The 19,886-nt window shown below is 42.6% G+C and overlaps 1 protein-coding gene across 1 annotated transcript in view; it reads left to right on the plus strand.

Annotated features, from left to right (window-relative positions):
• The window catches only part of IPO11 (importin 11), a 950,863-nt gene that overhangs the window by 349,349 nt on the left and 581,628 nt on the right, over window positions 1-19,886 (plus strand). The gene's annotated exons all lie outside the window — the stretch shown is intronic.

Here is a 19,886-nt window from a genome sequence, read left to right on the forward strand (position 1 = left end):
TTTCAGAATTTTTGAAAATTGCAGCTTTTTTCATTCTCAGAGCTGAAAATGCACGCTACAGACTTCTCATCCCTAACCCTGTTACATATCTTTTCCTAACTGGATTTAGCAGATAACGTTTGCAATATAAATAACTTTATACTAATATTATGACGATTGCTGGCGTTGTCAACTGTGCACTCAATCCTGGCTTGGCTCCTCCAAATGGGAAAAGTGGAGTTTAAAAAACAGTTATAGTAAAGAAGACTTTAAAAAATGTTTAGACTTGATAATCCTTATGAAAGAAGGGTTTTTATTTATTTATTTTTTTATGTCTAGGTTGTAATTGGAAATAGATTACAGCTGTTAATATTCTTTTCTCTTGTTAATTGTATCCAGTCCACGGATCATCCATTTCTTGTGGGATATTCTCCTTCCCAACAGGAAGTTGCAAGAGGATCACCCACAGCAGAGCTGCTATATAGCTCCTCCCCTCACTGCCATATCCAGTCATTCTCTTGCAACTCTCAACAAAGATGGACGTAGTAAGAGGAGAGTGGTGTATTATAGTTAGTTTTTTAACTTCAATCAAAAGTTTATTTTTAAATGGTACCGGAGTGTACTGTTTCATCTCAGGCAACATTAGAAGAAGAATCTGCCTGTGATTTCTATTATCTTAGCAGAAGTAACTAAGATCCACTGCCGTTCTCACATATTCTGAGGAGTGAGGTAACTTCAGAGGGGGAATGGCGTGCAGGTTTTCCTGCAATAAGGTATGTGCAGTTAATATATTTCTAGGGATGGAATTTGCTAGAAAAATGCTGCTGATACCGGATTAATGTAAGTAAAGCCTTAAATGCAGTGATAGCGACTGGTATCAGGCTTATTAACAGAGATACATACTCTTATAAAAGTGTAATATAAAACGTTTGCTGGCATGTTAATCGTTTTTATATATGTTTGGTGACAAAACTTATTGGGGCCTAGTTTTTTTCCACATGGCTGGCTTGATTTTTGCATAGAAACAGTTTCCTGAAGCTTTCCACTGTTGCAATATGAGTGGGAAGGGCCTATTTTAGTGCTTTTCTGTGCAGATAAAAATACTGACAGAGACATTCATCTTCCCTCTGCATGATACAGGACATCTCTGAAGGGCTCAAAAGGCTTCAAAGTCGTGTTTGAGGAGGGTAACAATCACAGTAGACTGTAGAAGTTGTTGTGACTGTGTTTAAAAAACGTTTTTGTCATTTATTATTCTGTTTTTGTTATTAAGGGGTTAATCATCCATTTGCAAGTGGGTGCAATGCTGACTTGTTACATACACTGTAAAAATTTTGTTAGTGTAACTGCCTTTTTTCACTATTATTTCAAATTTTGTCAAAATTTGTTTCTCTTAAAGGCACAGTAACATTTTTTATATTGCTTGTTAACTTGCTTTAAAGTGTTTTCCAAGCTTGCTAGTCTCATTGCTAGTCTGTACAAACATGTCTGAAACAGAGGATACTTGTTCATTATGTTTAAAAGCCATGGTGGAGCCCCATAGGAGAATGTGTACTAAATGTATTGATTTCACCTTAAACAGTAAAGATCAGTCTTTATCTATAAAAGAATTGTCATCAGAGGGGTCTTTCGAGGGGGAAGTTATGCCGACTAACTCTCCCCACGTGTCGGACCCTTCGCCTCCCGCTCAAGGGACGCACCCTAATATGGCGCCAAGTACATCAGGGACGCCCATAGCGATTACTTTGCAGGACATGGCTGCAATCATGAATAATACCCTGTCAGAGGTATTATCCAGATTGCCTGAATTGAGAGGCAAGCGCGATAGCTCTGGGGTTAGACGAGATACAGAGCGCGTAGATGCTGTAAGAGCCATGTCTGATACTGCGTCACAATATGCAGAACCTGAGGACGGAGAGCTTCAGTCTGTGGGTGACGTCTCTGAATCGGGGAGACCTGATTCAGAGATTTCTAATTTTAAATTTAAGCTTGAGAACCTCTGTGTATTGCTTGGGGAGGTATTAGCTGCTCTGAATGACTGTTACACAATTGCAGTGCCAGAGAAATTGTGTAGGCTGGATAAATACTATGCAGTGCCGGTGAGAACTGATGTTTTTCCAATACCTAAAAGGCTTACAGAAATTATTAGTAAGGAGTGGGATAGGCCCGGTGTGCCCTTTGCCCCACCTCCTATATTTAGAAAAATGTTTCCAATAGATGCCACTACACGGGACTTATGGCAGACTGTCCCTAAGGTGGAGGGAGCAGTTTCTACTTTAGCAAAGCGTACCACTATCCCGGTTGAGGACAGTTGTGCTTTTTCAGATCCAATGGATAAAAAATTAGAGGGTTACCTTAAGAAAATGTTTATTCAACAAGGTTTTATTTTACAGCCTCTTACATGCATTGCGCCTGTCACTGCTGCGGCGGCATTCTGGTTTGAGGCCCTGGAAGAGGCCATCCATACAGCTCCATTGACTGAAATTGTTGACAAGCTTAGAACTCTTAAGCTAGCTAACTCATTTGTTTCTGATGCCATTGTTCATTTGACTAAACTAACGGCTAAGAATTCCGGGTTCGCCATCCAGGCGCATAGGGCGCTATGGCTCAAATCCTGGTCAGCTGATGTGACTTCAAAGTCTAAATTACTCAATTTTCCTTTCAAGGGGCAGACCTTATTCGGGCCTGGTTTGAAAGAAATTATTGCTGACATTACTGGAGGTAAGGGTCATACCCTTCCTCAGGACAGGGCCAAATCAAAGGCCAAACAGTCTAATTTTCCTGCCTTTCGAAATTTCAAGGCAGGTGCAGCATCAACTTCCTCTGCTTCAAAACAAGAGGGAACTTTTGCTCAATCCAAGCAGGCCTGGAAACCTAACCAGTCCTGGAACAAGGGCAAGCAGGCCAGAAAGCCTGCTGCTGCCTCTAAGACAGCATGAAGAGCGGCCCCCTATCCGACAACGGATCTAGTAGGGGGCAGACTCTCTCTCTTCGCCCAGGCGTGGGCAAGAGATGTTCAGGATCCCTGGGCGTTGAGATCATATCTCAGGGATATCTTCTGGACTTCAAAGCTTCTCCTCCACAAGGGAGATTTCACCTTTCAAGATTATCTGCAAACCAGATAAAGAAAGCATTCCTAAGCTGCGTACAAGATCTCCTTGTAATGGGAGTGATCCATCCAGTTCCGCGGACGGAACAAGGACAGGGTTTTTTTTTTTTAAAAAAAAAACAATTTTTATTGAAGCTTCCAGTGCACAGTACAAAATGCAGACATGTATACAGTTATGCAAAGTGGAAACTTACATAGTTTCTGATTAAACCAAACAAAACATATTACAACTTAACTTGGTATAACAATGTTCCACAAATTATCCCTGCAAATTTCAAATGCCATACCTGTATGGCTTAGTACCCACTCGTTGTAACGTTAATTCACCCAGCAGCAAGTCCGATGCTATCAAGTCCATACCCAACACGCCCCCGTCAAATCTCACATCAAATTAAATATTGTCAATAAATGATTCCCACATGATCTTCATCAGCAAAAAAGTGTCCCTCCTGTTATTTTTCATTTAAGCATACTCTTCAAGGGACATGATAAATTGAAATTGAGAGTACCAGACAGCCATATTCGGGCTGTACTGAGACTTCCAATTTTTTGCGATCAATTTTTTTAAACTGTTGCCAGCAATGAAAATCAACTTTTTCTTATGTGTTGGTATTTTGTTAGGTAAAACATTTAGTAACCATATATGGGGGTCTGCGGGTAAGTTCAGTTCCGTCATTGCATTTGTTGCTTTAACTATAGAGGTCCAGATCGGGGCTATCAATGGGCATGTCCACCATATGTGAATCATGGATCCCAGTCCACCACCGCATCTCCAGCATTTGTGAGAGGCCGAGGGGAACAGTTTATTAATCCTCGCTGGGGTGAGATACCATCTTTGTATTAGCTTTAAGTTTAATTCTATAAGACTACTTGATATAGAGACCTTAGTAACATTAGTGAACATTTTTGAAATGTCGATTATAGACAAATCATTATCTAGCTCTTCGTTCCACCTATCTACATAATATGGAGTGTAACCTATTGGGGGTTTTTGTAGCAATGTATACATTAATGATAAAGTCTTTCTAGCGGGGGAACCAGACTGACACAGGGTTTCAAAGGGCGTAAGGGGTCTGAGCAGATTAAGTCTCTCTGGATGCTTGAATATGTAGGAATGACATTGACGGAGAGAAAACCAGTTATTAAAGAAGGTCAAACCCCTCTCCATCAACTCATCAAGGTTAAAAAGTCTCGTCTCGTTGCCCAAGTGCACTAGCAATAATGCTCTAAGAGGGTTTTCTATGTGTTGAATCTTTTGTAGAAGGCCTATGGGGAGATCGGAATTTTCTGTGAGGGGTGTGAGCGGGGAGAACTGTGATGTGATATTCGGGTATTGCCTCAATACCTCCTTCCATACTGAGTAGGTTTCCATCAATATAGTGTTCTGTTTAAAGTCTGTGGATAAGTGCGGTGTTGATTGCCAGCATATCGTTCCTAAATGTGATTTTCCTGCTATGTCTTGTTCCAATACCACCCACCTCTTAGTCTCGTAATTCTTAAACCAGTCTACAATTCTCTGTAAAAAAATAGCCTGTCTGTATTTTTTTATATTGGGGACCCCCAATCCACCCTCAACCACAGGTAAACACATTAAGGTTTTCTTTTTGTCCCATATGAAATCAAAAATTTTGTTTTGTAAGGACGGTATAAAGCCCTTAGGCAGGGGGATGGGGAGTGTTTGCAACAGATATAAAATCCTGGGAAGTATATTCATTTTGATCGAGTTTATTCGGCCCAACCAGGAAATACCCTTAGATCTCCAGGAGGAGAGGTCGGCCGTGATAGCCCTTTGCAGAGCGTCTTAGTTCGCTTTAAACATCTCCTGATTAGATGTTGCTAAAAAGATACCCAAGTATTTTAGATTTTTTGTTTGTATGCGGAAGGGGCACTTCTGTGATAAGCGACAAAGGTAGTCAGCGTCACAGTGGACAGTGAGCATCTCAGATTTGGAGTTATTAATAAGAAAGTTTGAAGCGTGAAAGAAGGTGTCAAATTCATTCATAAGTCGGGGGATCGAAGAGATTGGGTCTGTTAAGAAAAATAGAACGTCGTCAGCATACAGAAGTAATTTATGTGTGGTGTTATGTATATGAATCCCCATGATGTCTTTATTATTTCTGATAGTTATGGCCAACGTCTCTATGAAGCATGCGAAGATGAGTGGGGACAGAGGGCAACCCTGCCTAGTACCGTTTGATATCTGGAACGGGGCCGACAACATGCCATTAACTCTAATTTCTCCTGTTAAGTGTAGTCAGTCCACGGGTCATCCATTACTTATGGGATATTAACTCCTCCCCAACAGGAAGTGCAAGAGGATCACCCAAGCAGAGCTGCTATATAGCTCCTCCCCTCTACATCATACCCAGTCATTCTCTTGCACCCAACTAATAGATAGGATGTGTGAGAGGACTGTGGTTATTAAACTTAGTTTTTATTTCTTCAATCAAAAGTTTGTTATTTTAAACGGCACCGGAGTGTGTTGTTTTTTCTCAGGCAGCATTTGAAGAAGAATCTACCTGAGTTTTGTGTATGATCTTAGCGGACGTAACTAAGATCCATTTGCTGTTCTCTGCCATTCTGAGGAGTGAGGTAACTTCAGAACAGGGGACAGCGGGCAGGTTCACCTGCAAAGAGGTATGTTGCAGTATATTATTTTCTAGGAATGGAATTGACTGAGAAAATACTGCTAATACCGATATAATGTAAGTACAGCCTTAAATGCAGTAGTAGCAACTGGTATCAGGCTGATATGTATGTATGTTTACACTTAAGTATTTCTGGGGAATGGCACTTCACTGGGTAAATACTGTATGCATATAACTTTTAGCCTAACTTGCAGTGTGAGCGACTAGCAGCAGGCTTTTTAATGACATTTCATAAATTAGATTTTAAACGTTTGCTGGCATGTTAAATCGTTTAATTATCTGAGGTACTTGGTGAAAAATTGTTTTGGGCGTTATTTTCCACATGGCTGTCGTTTGTTTTGAATTAAAACAGTTTACTGAGCTTCCCTCACTGTGGTATTGTGAGTGGGAGGGGCCTATTTTGGCGCTTTTACTACGCATTAGAAATTCAGTCACAGTCTGCCTTCTTCTCCCTGCATGATCCAGGACGTCTCTACAGAGCTCAGGGGTCTTCAAAACTAGTTTTGAGGGAGGTAATCACTCACAGCAGACCTGTGAGACTGTGCTTTGACTGTGATAAAAACGCTTATATTTTCAATTGTTATCCGTTTTTCTGATATTAAGGATTAATCATCCATTGCTAATGAGTGCAATCCTTTGCTAAATTTATGCATTTACTGTGAAAATTTGGTTTCTATAACTAATCCGGTTCATTGTTATTCAACTGTGACAGTTTTTGTGTGCTTCTTAAAGGCACAGTAACGTTTTTTATATTGCTTGCAAATTTATTTGAAAAGTATTTTCCAAGCTTGCTAGTCTAATTGCTAGTTTGTTTTAACATGTCTGACATAGAGGAATCTCTTTGTGCAATATGTTCAAAAGCCAATGTGGAGCCCAATAGAAATTTGTGTACTAATTGCATTGATGCTACTTTAAATAAAAGTCAATCTGTACATTTTAAGAAAATTTCACCAGACAACGAGGGGAAAGTTATGCCGACTAACTCTCCTCACGTGTCAGTACCTGCATCTCCCGCTCAGGAGGTGCGTGATATTGCGACGCCAAGTACATCAGGGCGGCCATTACAAATCACTTTACAAGACATGGCTAATGTTATGACTGAAGTTTTATCTAAATTACCAGAACTTAGAGGAAAACGCGACCACTCTGGGGTGAGAACAGAGTACGCTGATAATGTTAGAGCCATGTCTGATACTGCGTCACAAGTGGCAGAACATGAAGACGGAGAGCTTCATTCTGTGGGTGACGGATCTGATCCAAATAGACTGGACTCAGACATTTCAAATTTTAAATTTAAGCTTGAAAACCTCCGCGTATTATTAGGGGATGTATTAGCGGCTCTCAATGATTGTAACACGGTTGCAATCCCAGAGAAATTATGTAGGCTGGATAGATACTATGCGGTACCGGCGTGTACTGACGTCTTTCCTAAACCTAAGAGACTTACAGAAATTATTACTAAGGAGTGGGATAGGCCAGGTGTGCCCTTTTCCCCCCCCCTCCTATATTTAGAAAAATGTTTCCAATAGACGCCACCACACGGGACTTATGGCAGACGGTCCCTAAGGTGGAAGGAGCAGTTTCTACTCTGGCTAAGCGTACCACTATCCCGGTGGAGGATAGCTGTGCCTTTTCAGACCCAATGGACAAAAAATTAGAGGGTTACCTTAAGAAAATGTTTACTCAACAAGGTTTTATATTACAACCTCTCGCATGCATTGCGCCTGTCACGGCTGCGGCGGCATTTTGGTTTGAGTCTCTAGAGGAGACCATTAGCTCAGTTCCATTGGATGAAATCATAGACAAGCTTAGAGTCCTTAAGCTAGCTAATTCATTTAGTACATTTAACTAAGCTTACGGCTAAGAATTCCGGATTCGCCATCCAGGCGCGTAGAGCGCTGTGGCTAAAATCCTGGTCAGCCGATGTGACTTCTAAATCTAAATTGCTTAACATACCTTTCAAAGGGCAGACATTATTTGGGCCCGGTTTGAAAGAAATTATCGCTGACATTACTGGAGGTAAGGGACATGCCCTGCCTCAAGACAGAGCCAAACCAAGGGCTAGACAGTCTAATTTTCGTGCCTTTCATAACTTCAAGGCAGGAGCAGCATCAACTTCCTCCGCTACAAAACAGGAAGGAACTGTTGCTCGTTACAGACAGGGCTGGAAACCTAACCAGACCTGGAACAAGGGCAAGCAGGCCAGAAAACCTGCTGCCGCCCCTAAGACAGCATGAAGTGAGGGCCCCCAATCCGGCAAAAACGGATCTAGTAGGGGGCAGACTTTCTCTCTTCGCCCAGGCTTGGGCAAGAGATGTCCAGGATCCCTGGGCGTTAGAGATCATATCCCAGGGATATCTTCTGGACTTCAAAGCTTCTCCTCCCAAAGGGAGATTTCATCTTTCAAGGTTGTCAACAAACCAGACAAAGAAAGAGGCGTTTCTACGCTGTGTTCAAGATCTTTTGTTAATGGGATACTTGAAGTGAATGGTCCAGATACATAATATTTTGAGATTTTCTAGCTTGCTGCCATATCTTCTCTTTGTCAGTGAAGCGTAGAAATTTTAAAATAACATCTCTGGGTGGAGAACCTGGAGGAGGCGGAGGTCTAAGGGCTCTATGCGCTCTTTCTAGTTCCAGATCAGGACCATGCGGGTTTTGCAGTAAAAATTTAAAGAGGCCCTGTAAATATTGATGCAAGTCGTTAAATGTAATGGCCTCCGGTAGGCCTCTTAGGCGTAGGTTGTTCCGCCTCCCCCATTATCCAGATCCTCCACTTTATCTTGTAAGGCCTCGATTTGTGCGTTAGAGACGGTGGTGTATGTGGATAGATTGTCGTACATTGTGCTAAGAGAATCCTGGGAGTCTTCCACATACTCCATCCGATGCCCCAGTTCTTTTATATCCTTTTTCATGTTAACCAGTTCAGAGGTAATCAGTGACTTAAGTGTGTTGAAGTCTGCCTTTGTAGGTAAATTGGCTATGTTATCTTTAAGCTCTTTTATGCAGTCGTCAGACATGGTTGCAGGTGAAGGTGATTCTGCAGATTTGACCCTTATAGTTAGGGGTTGGTCTGTTAAGGACGGATTAGGAGATGATGATCCCTGAAAGAAGCTGCTCACAGATTTAATGTTAGATGCTTGGGCTTTCTGCACTTTGTCAGGCCTAACAGACCGTCTGGACATGATATCTCAGTATTAAAAAACAGTATTCTGTGGTTGCAGATCTATTGCTCTCTGTTGGAATGCACAAATGATCTTAGAGCAGCTTTTACATATTTTGAGTCTCTTGTCTAATAGAGCATTTTAACCGTCTAACAGTCCCCCAAGTGAAGTGCCGCAATAAAACCCCCAGCAGGGTGGGTGTCGTCAGCTTAGGCCTGATGATACGTTGTGTAGCGTAATATAAGAATGATGTAACTAGCGGCATAGGTATTATGAAGAGCCCCTTCCAAGTTATGAGTCCTGCGAGCCACTTATGTCACAGTAAAATAGCATCCCCAGGGGTCAATATGGTTTTGAAGTGTAAGGCCAGACACGTGTGTAGTAATGTTAGCGTGCCATGCTTTGCCCACGTGAGATATTCTGCTCGTCTTAATACATGTGGCCACCTTGATATTGAAAGCTCCGCTTATTCACTGTGTTGTCCTCCAGCATTAATAAAACTTGTCATACCTCTTAACTCGATGCGCTGAGCAACAAAATATGAGCGGGTGGTGACAGCTCATAGCCGGTCTGTGATCAGTTAAGATGGCGGCCGCGGTTCTCTCGGAGCAAACACACAGCCGTGATAGTAGCCATACCGCTCCGGGACAAGGTATGATCAATCCCTTTGACAACAGGGCTTCTTGCTTGATGAAGTAGAAAAAAATTAGAGGCTCTCATCTTGCGATCATGATGAAGGAGTCTAACACTGGCACAGAGCTTCAGAGTCTAGCGGCCATTCACCAGCACGGCCAGGCTCCGCCCCACAAGGACAGGGGTTTTATTCAAATCTGTTTGTGGTTCCCAAAAAAGAGGGAACCTTCAGACCAATTTTGGATTTAAAGATCCTAAACAAATTCCTCAGAGTTCCTTCATTCAAGATGGAAACTATTCGAACCATTTTACCCATGATCCAAGAGGGTCAGTACATGACCACAGTGGACTTAAAGGATGCCTACCTTCACATTCCGATTCACAAGAATCATCATCAGTTCCTGAGGTTTGCCTTTCTAGACAGGCATTACCAATTTGTAGCTCTTCCATTCGGGTTGGCTACAGCCCCAAGAATTTTTACAAAGGTTCTGGGCTCACTTCTGGCGGTCCTAAGACCGCGAGGAATAGCGGTGGCTCCTTACCTGGACGATATCCTGATACAGGCGTCAAGCTTTCAAATTGCCAAATCTCATACAGAGATAGTTCTGGCATTCCTGAGGTCGCATGGGTGGAAAGTGAACGAAGAAAAGAGTTCTCTATCTCCTCTCACGAGGGTTTCCTTCCTAGGGACTCTAATAGATTCTGTAGAAATGAAAATTTATCTGACGGAGTCCAGGTTATCAAAACTTCTAAATGCTTGCCGTGTTCTTCACTCTATTCCGCGCCCCACGGTGGCTCAGTGCATGGAAGTAATCGGCTTAATGGTAGCAGCGATGGACATAGTGCCATTCGCACGCCTGCATCTCAGACCGCTGCAATTATGCATGCTCAGTCAGTGGAATGGGGATTACACAGATTTGTCCCCTCTACTAAATCTGGATCAGGAAACCAGAGATTCTCTTCTCTGGTGGTTATCTCGGGCCCATCTGTCCAAGGGCATGGCCTTTCGCAGACCAGATTGGACAATTGTAACAACAGATGCCAGCCTTCTAGGTTGGGCTGCAGTCTGGAACTCCCTGAAGGCTCAGGGTTCATGGACTCAGGAGGAGAAACTCCTCCCAATAAATATTCTGGAGTTAAGAGCAATATTCAATGCTCTTCTGGCTTGGCCTCAGCTAGCAACCCTGAGGTTCATCAGATTTCAGTCGGACAACATCACGACTGTGGCTTACATCAACCATCAAGGGGGAACCAGGAGTTCCCTAGCGATGTCAGAAGTCTCCAAGATTATTCGCTGGGCAGAGACTCACTCTTGCCACCTGTCAGCGATCCATATCCCAGGTGTAGAGAACTGGGAGGCGGTTCAGACTTTTCATCTGGGGGAATGGGAACTCCATCCGGAGGCGTTTGCTCAATTGGTTCTCCGTTGGGGCAAACCAGAATTGGATCTCATGGCGTCTCGCCATAACGCCAAGCTTCCTTGTTACGGATCCAGGTCCAGGGACCCAGAAGCGGCACTGATAGATGCTCTAGCAGCGCCTTGGTTCTTCAACCTGGCTTATGTGTTTCCACTGTTTCCTCTGCTCCCTCGTCTGATTGCCAAAATCAAACGGGAAAGAGCATCGGTGATATTGATAGCGCCTGCGTGGCCACGCAGGACCTGGTATGCAGACCTAGTGGACATGTCATCCTTTCCACCATGGACTCTGCCTCTGAGACAAGACCTTCTAATACAAGGTCCTTTCAATCATCCGAATCTACTTTCTCTGAGACTGACTGCATGGAGATTGAACGCTTGATCCTATCAAAGCATGGCTTCTCCGAGTCAGTAATTGATACCTTAATACAGGCACGAAAGCCTGTCACCAGGAAAATTTACCACAAGATATGGCGTAAATATCTTCATTGGTGTGAATCCAAGAATTACTCATGGAGTAGGGTTAGGATTCCTAGGATATTGTCCTTCCTCCAAGAGGGTTTGGACAAAGGATTATCAGCTAGTTCTTTAAAGGGACAGATTTCTGCTCTGTCTATTCTTTTACACAAGCGTCTGGCAGAAGTTCCAGACGTTCAGGCATTTTGTCAGGCTTTAGTTAGAATTAAGCCTGTGTTTAAACCTGTTGCTCCTCAATGGAGCTTAAACTTGGTTCTTAAAGTTTTTCAAGGGGTTCCGTTTGAACCCCTTCATTCTATTGATATCAAACTTCTTTCATGGAAAGTTCTTTTTCTGATGGCTATTTCCTCGGCTCGAAGAGTCTCGGAGTTATCTGCCTTACATTGTGTTTCTCCTTATCTGATCTTTCATTCAGATAAAGTTGTTCTGCGTACAAAACCTGGGTTTTTACCTAAGGTGGTTTCTAACAAGAATATCAATCAAGAGATTGTTGTTCCATCATTATGTCCTAATCCTTCTTCAAAGAAGGAACGTCTTTTGCATAATCTAGACGTAGTCCGTGCCTTGAAGTTTTACTTACAGGCTACTAAAGATTTTCACCAAACATCTAACTTGTTAGTTGTTTACTCTGGACAGAGGAGAGGTCAGAAGGCCTCGGCAACCTCTCTTTCTTTTTGGCTTCGGAGTATAATCCGTTTAGCCTATGAGACTGCTGGACAGCAGCCTCTTGAAAGGATTACAGCTCATTCTACTAGAGCTGTGGCTTCCACCTGGGCCTTTAAAAATGAGGCCTCTGTTGAACAGATTTGCAAGGCTGCAACTTGGTCTTCCCTTCATACTTTTTCCAAATTTTACAAATTTGATACTTTTGCTTCTTCGGAGGCTGTTTTTGGGAGAGAGGTTCTACAGGCAGTGGTTCCTTCCGTTTAAGTTCCTGCCTTGTCCCTCCCATCATCCGTGTACTTTAGCTTTGGTATTGGTATCCCACAAGTAATGGATGATCCGTGGACTGGATACACTTAACAAGAGAAAACATAATTTATGCTTACCTGATAAATTTATTTCTCTTGTAGTGTATCCAGTCCACGGCCCGCCCTGTCCTTTTCAGGCAGGTCTAAATTTTAATTAAACTACAGTCACCACTGCACCCTATGGTTTCTCCTTTTCTCGGCTTGTTTCGGTCGAATGACTGGATATGGCAGTGAGGGGAGGAGCTATATAGCAGCTCTGCTGTGGGTGATCCTCTTGCAACTTCCTGTTGGGAAGGAGAATATCCCACAAGAAATGGATGATCGGTGGACTGGATATCAGGTAAGCATAAATTATGTTTTTCTTTTACAAGATATGACGAGTCCACGGATTTCATCCTTACTTATGGGATATCGCCTCCTGGTCAGCAGGAGGAGGCAAAGAGCTCCACAGCAGAGCTGCATAAATAGCTCCTCCCTTCCCCCCCAACCCAGTCATTCTCTTTGCCTGCATTAGTGATAGGAGAGAGGTAAAGTGAGGTGTTAGTTTAGATTCTTCAATCAAGAGTTTTTTATTTTTAAATGGTGCCGATGTGTACTATTTTTCTAGAGCAGTTTCTGGAAGTTATGATTATGGGAACTGGTGAGGTTTTACCCTGCACTGTGCCTCCCATCATTATACTGCTCTTCAGTATTGTTCTTAGAGAAAATTAACTAAGACCTATCTGTCTTCACAGGACCTCAGGAGGGAGAAGGGACCTCTTGACACTGAATTTTTCATGAATTTTTCATGTTGTTCCTCAACATGAAGGGAAGTGCAGTCTTTTCTTTCTGGGGCTCTGCAGCTTATCTCAGAAGTGACTGTGCCCTGACCTTATTTCTATCAGGGAACATAGGCTTAAAGGCTTTGTTTGGGCAGTATACAGATTCTCACTAATGCTAAGAGATTGAGAACTGTCATATTGTTTATCTGTGGCACTATGCAGATTCTCACTAGTACAGGGACTGAGAACCGTCATATTGCTTATTTTTTCCCAGACATTCTAGTGCGTCTCAGATAGGTTAAGGACTAGAAGCGCTGGGGGATTCATGGTGACACACAATGCTTGGGCAACTCTTTATTCCAGTTTATTTAGAGTTACATAGGCTGACGCTGGGGGTAGTACAGGTGTATGCAGTTTTTGCTTTATTATGGCTCCAAAACATGGCGGCTCTGTTTGTGTCTCTCCGCGGGGTGACTGAGTTTGAGTTTTTTCCTTATAACAATGTGTTATTTTTCCCCTTAAAGCTATATGACACAGGGAGTACATAAGATTATTTAAGGAAGTTTGTTTCTTGGTCCCTCTGCCTGTACGGACGTTTTTTACAGAGACGGTTTTCTTTTAAAGACACAGTACCTACTCTGTTATAGGATCTTTTTGTAACTACCAAATTTGCTTGTTTTTCTGTGTATCATGGAGGGCATTGAACAAAGCACATGTCCTATGTGTCTAAATGCCATTGTGGAACCTCCTGTTACCTTATGTGACACTTGTATAGAAAGGGCCTTACAATGTAAAGAGAAAATATTTACTAATAAAGATATGCCTGGATATTGCTCTCAGACCAATGAGACTCAGGGTATGCCGCTAATTTCTTCCCAAGCTTCACAGCCTTTAACGCCCACGCAACGGTTTCTACTTCGTTCACCTTGCAGGATATGGCTGCAGTTATGTTTTCCCCCTTTTACAGAAGTCTTGTCTAAGTTGCCAGTGTTACAGGGCAAACGTAGCAGGACTGAGACCCATGTGGTTCCTGCAACTTCTGTCGCCTTGATGGCTATCTCCGATGTACCCTCCCAGGGATCTGAGTTGGGGGGTAGGGAATTTCTGTCTGAGGGGAAACTCTCCAATTCGGGGAGTGCGTTACCTCAGACTGACTCGGACGTCATGTCCTTTAGATTTAAGCTGGAACACCTCCGCCTGTTACTTTGGGAGGTTTTAGCGACTCTGGATGATTGTGACTCTATAGTGGTACCACCAGGGAAATTGTGTAAGATGGACAAATATTTAGAGGTCCCTGCTTATTCGGATATGTTTTCAGTTCCTAAGAGAATTTCCGAAATTATTACGCGGGAATGGGAAAGACCGGGTATCCTGTTCTCACCCTCTCCTAATTTTAAGAAAATGTATCCTATAGCTGACACTGTTCGGGATTCTTGGCAAACAGTCCCTAAGGTGGAGGGAGCTATAGCTACCCCGGCTAAGCGTACAACTATTCCTATTGAGGACAGTTGTGCTTTCAAAGATCCTATGGATAAAAAATTGGAAGGTCTTCTAAAGAAGCTTTTTATTCACCAGGGTTTTCTATTACAACCGACGTCTTGTATTGTACCAGTTACAACTGCGGCTGCCTTTTGGTTTGACGCCTTAGAGGAGTCTCTTAAAACTGAGACTCCTTTAGATGAAATTCTAGACAGAATTAAGGCCCTTAAGCTGGCTAATTCTTTTATTACAGATGCCGCCTTTCAGATCGCCAAGTTGGCGGCTAAGAATGCAGGATTTGTCATTCTAGCGCGTAGAGTTTTATGGATAAAATCTTGGTCTGCCGATGTATCCTCTAAATCAAAGCTTTTGGCTATTCCTTTCAAAGGAAAGACCCTATTCGGGCCTGACTTGAAAGAAATAATTTCTGACATTACGGGAGGTAAGGGTCATCTCCTACCTCAGGATAAAGCAACTAAGCAAAGGGGTAAACTGAATAATTTTCGTTCCTTTTGGAATTTCAAGGGAGTCCCCTCTTCTTCTTCTGCTAAACAGGAAGGGAACTTTGCACAAGACAAGTCCATCTGGAGACCCAACCAGGCTTGGCACAAGGGTAAACAACCCAAGAAGCCCGCTGCTGCTCCCAAGTCAGCATGAAGGGGCGGCCCCCATTCCGGGACCGGATCTAGTAAGGGGCAGACTTTCTTTCTTTGTCCAGGTTTGGATAAGAGATGTTCAGGATCCCTGGACACTGGAAATCGTGTCCCAAGGGTATCGACTGGAATTCAAAAATTTTCTCCCAAGAGGGAGATTTCTTCTTTCACGATTTTCTGTAGACTAGATAAAGAGGGAGGCGTTCTTACGTTGTGTAGAAGACCTCTCCACTATGGGAGTAATTTGTCCCATTCTAATACAGGAACAGGGGCAGGGGTTTTACTCAAATCTGTTCGTGGTTCCCAAAAAAGAGGGAACGTTCCGACTCATTTTAGACCTCAAGAGTCTAAACAAATTTCTCAGAGTTCCATCCTTGAAGATGGAGACTATTTGGACAATTCTTCCATTGATCCAGGAGGGTCAATATATGACTACCGTGGACTTAAAGGATGCATATCTTCATATTCCTATCCACAAACATCATCACCAGTTTCTAAGGTTTGCCTTCCTGGACAAACATTTTCAGTTTGTGGCTCTTCCCTTCAGGTTAGCCACGGCACCCAGGATCTTCACGAAAGTTCTAGGGTCTTTGCTAGCGGTTCTCAGACCGCGGGGCATTGCAGTGGCATCTTATCTGGACGATATTCTAATCCAGGTGTCGTCTTACCATCTAAGAAAGTCTCATACTGAGTTCACTAATTCCACAGACAAGGGTTCATTTTCTAGGAACTCTGATAGATTCCGTATCCATGAAAATTTTCTTGACGGAAGTCAGAAAGTTAAAGATTCTGAATACATGCCGAACCCTTCAGTCCAATCCTCGGTCTTCAGTGGCTCAGTGCATGGAGGTAATTGGTTTAATGGTGGCGGTGATGGACATCATTCCGTTTGCTCGGTTTCATTTTAGACCTCTACAACTGAGCATGCTCAGACAGTGGAATGGAGATTATGCAGAATTGTCTCCTCAGATAGATATGGATCAGGAGACAAGAGACTCTCTTCTTTGGTGGTTGTCGCTGGATCATCTGTCCCAGGGGACTTGCTTCCGCAGACCTTCATGGGTGATAGTGACAACGGATGCTAGTCTGCTAGGATGGGGTGCAGTCTGGAATTCCCTGAAGGCTCAGGGTGTGTGGACTCTGTCGGAGTCTCTACTTCGCATCAATATTCTGGAGTTGAGAGCAATATTCAATGCGCTTCAAGCTTGGCCTCAGTTGACGTTGGCCAAATTTATCCGATTTCAGTCGGACAACATCACGACTGTGGCTTACATCAATCATCAGGGAGGAACAAGGAGTTCCTTGTCGATGACAGAAGTATCCAAGATAATTTGGTGGGCGGAGGCTCACTCTTGTTATCTGTCAGCAATCTACATCCCAGGTGTGGACAACTGGGAGGCGGATTTTTTGAGCAGACAGACGTTTCATCCGGGGGAATGGGAACTCCATCCGGAGGTCTTTTCCACCCTGATTCTCAGGTGGGGCAGACCGGAATTGGATCTGATGGCATCTCGTCAGAATGCCAAGCTCCCGAGATACGGATCCAGGGATCCTCAGGCCGAACTGATAGATGCCTTGGCAGTGCCTTGGTCGTTCAACCTAGCTTTTCTGTTTCCACCGTTTGCTCTCCTTCCCCGGGTGATTGCACGGATCAGAAAGGAGAGGGCTTCGGTGATTCTAATTGCTCCGGCGTGGCCCCGCAGGACTTGGTATGCCGATCTGGTGGACATGTCCTCTCTGCTGCTGTGGAAACTTCCATTGAGGCAGGACCTTCTCATTCAGGGGCCCTTCCATCATCCAAATTTAATTTCTCTGCAGCTGACTGCTTGGAGATTGAACACTTGATTTTATCTAAGCGAGGGTTCTCTGATTCGGTCATTAATATCTTGATCCAGGCACGTAAGCCTGTTACTAGAAAGATTTACCATAAGATATGGCATAAATATCTTTATTGGTGCAAATCCAAGGGCTACTCATGGAGTAAGATTAGGATTCCTAGAATTTTGTCTTTTCTCCAAGAAGGATTGGAGAAAGGGTTATCAGCAAGTTCCTTAAAGGGGCAGATTTCTGCTTTATCTATCTTGCTACACAAACGTCTGGCAGATGTTCCAGATGTTCAATCTTTTTGTCAGGCACTGACTAGAATCAAGCCTTTAGACCAATTGCTCCTCCTTGGAGTTTGAATTTAGTTCTTAATGTTCTTCAAGGGGTTCCGTTTGAACCCATGCATTCCATAGATATTAAGTTAATATCTTGGAAAGTTTTTTTTTTTTGGTTGCTATTTCTTCTGCTTGCAGAGTTTCTGAACTTTCAGCTTTACAATGTGATTCTCCTTATCTTATTTTCCATTCAGATAAGGTGGTTTTGTGTACCAGACCTGGTTTCCTCCCTAAGGTTGTCTCTAATAAGAATATTAATCAGGAAATTGTTGTTCCTTCCTTGTGTCCCAATCCTTCTTCTAAGAAGGAGCGTCTGTTACATATCTTGGACGTGGTCCGTGCTCTCAAGTTTTATTTGCAGGCGACTAAAGAGTTTCGTCAATCATCTTCATTGTTTGTTCTTTTTTCTGGAAGACGTAGGGGTCGGAAAGCTACGGCGACCTCTTTCTTTTTCGTTGAAGAGTATCATCCATGTTGCATATGAGACTGCTGGACAGCAGCCTCCAGAACGTATTACGGCTCACTCTACTAGGGCTGTGGCTTCCTCATGGGCATTCAAAAATAATGCTTCTGTTGAACAGATTTGCAAGGCTGCAACTTGGTCGTCTCTTCACACTTTTTCCAAATTTGATACTTTTGCTTCATCTGAGGCTGTTTTTGGGGGGAGAGGTTTTTCAAGCACTGGTGCCTTCTGTTTAGGTTCCTGTCTTGTCCCTCCCTTTCATCCGTGTCCTATAGCTTTGGTATTGTAAGGATGAAATCCGTGGACTCGCCATATCTTGTAAAAGAAAAGGAATTTTATGCTTGCCTGATAAATTTATTTTACGATATGACGGGTCCACGGCCCACCCTGTCGTTTTCTAGAGACAGGTTTTTATTTTTGTTAAACTTCAGTCACCTCTGCTCCTTGGCTTTTCCTTTCTCTTCCTAACGTCGGTCGAATGACTGGGTTGGGGGGGAAGGGAGGAGCTATTTATGCAGCTCTGCTGTGGAGCTCTTTGCCTCCTCCTGCTGACCAGGAGGCGATATCCCATAAGTAAGGATGAAATCCGTGGACTCGTCATATCGTAAAAGAAATACATTTATTAGGCAAGCATAAATTTCCTTTTTTTTATCTCAGGGCAGACATGCTTTCTTTAGCAGGAACTTTTCAGAAGAGGGAAGAACCTCTTGCAAGTATATGTCTGATACTTTCAGGGACTTGCATGCCAAGCCCAATGAAACCTGAAGTTCAGTTTTGTCTTGTTCACTGTAACCTTAGATTTCAAGTGTAGACTATTTAAGGAGAACATGCTTTTTCAATTGTTTCTCATCCTTAATTAAATGAAACAGTATTTTTATAATAGTTACAATTAAACTTTACCAGATTCCCTTTTTCTAAGATCCTTGCTTTTCTTTAAGCTCTTTTAGGAACTTTATTCTTGTTTCAAAGAAGAAAGATCGGTTATGCCCTTCAAACTTGAAATAATGCCAATCTCTCATTTTAATATGAGGTCTGTTCACTCATCCATTCTTGCTCTGGTACCAGATCACAACATGACCATCATATATTACATATATGCTGCCCTTCGTATTATGATCTTTTCAGTTTTTCTCCGTTTTTTTTGCCTGTACCCTGTTCCAAAAGTCTTTACTGAAGTCTCTACTGCTACTCTAGAAAAGATCAGATGTTAGAAGAGCTCAGTAAGCCTGTATCTATTAAATACCTTGAGGCAGAGTAGTCAACTGGTATTTCAAGCTATTGAGACTTTTATATGATAGGTAAATATGACTGAAAGCGCTTTGCATCCATCAGATATTGGCTCACATAATCTAATAACACTCAACAAATAAACAAATATATAAGAAAGAAAACTTGTCTAGTCTGCATCATTTTTACTGGAAGAAATATGTTCTATAATACAGATGGCACATTAACCTTGAGCAACCTGATAGAATCTTGTTGCCTCCAGTTCTAATCTCATTCACAAATGTGTTCATCAGATTGTAGTGGAGAATGCTCCCATTCATTTTAGTATTTTTATTCTGTAACTTCTATGGCTAAAAGACTTTCCATCTGTTCTTATAATGCCATAATAACTAGTCTTAATCGTTTTAAGACACACAAGTAAAGTTAATGCTGTAGCCAGATGATACAGTTACACAGCCCTGTGTGTTCTATTTTCGTGACATGGCACCATACCTTTTGATATGATTCTACGCAACAGCTAATCAGAGCCTTTTAAAGGGACAGTGTAGACCAATTGTCATATAACTGCATGTAATAGACACTACTATAAAGAAGAATATGCACAGATACTGATATAAACATCCAGTATAAAACCTTTTAAAAACTTACTTAGAAACTCCCAGTTTAGCACTGTTGATGAGGTTACACCCACTGAAAGGGGCTGGGAAAACAGGAAGAGAAGACACTCTGCCCTTCCCTGCATATGA

Source organism: Bombina bombina, chromosome 2 (genome assembly GCF_027579735.1).
Source record: "Bombina bombina isolate aBomBom1 chromosome 2, aBomBom1.pri, whole genome shotgun sequence".
Classification (NCBI taxonomy): Eukaryota; Metazoa; Chordata; class Amphibia; order Anura; family Bombinatoridae; genus Bombina; species Bombina bombina.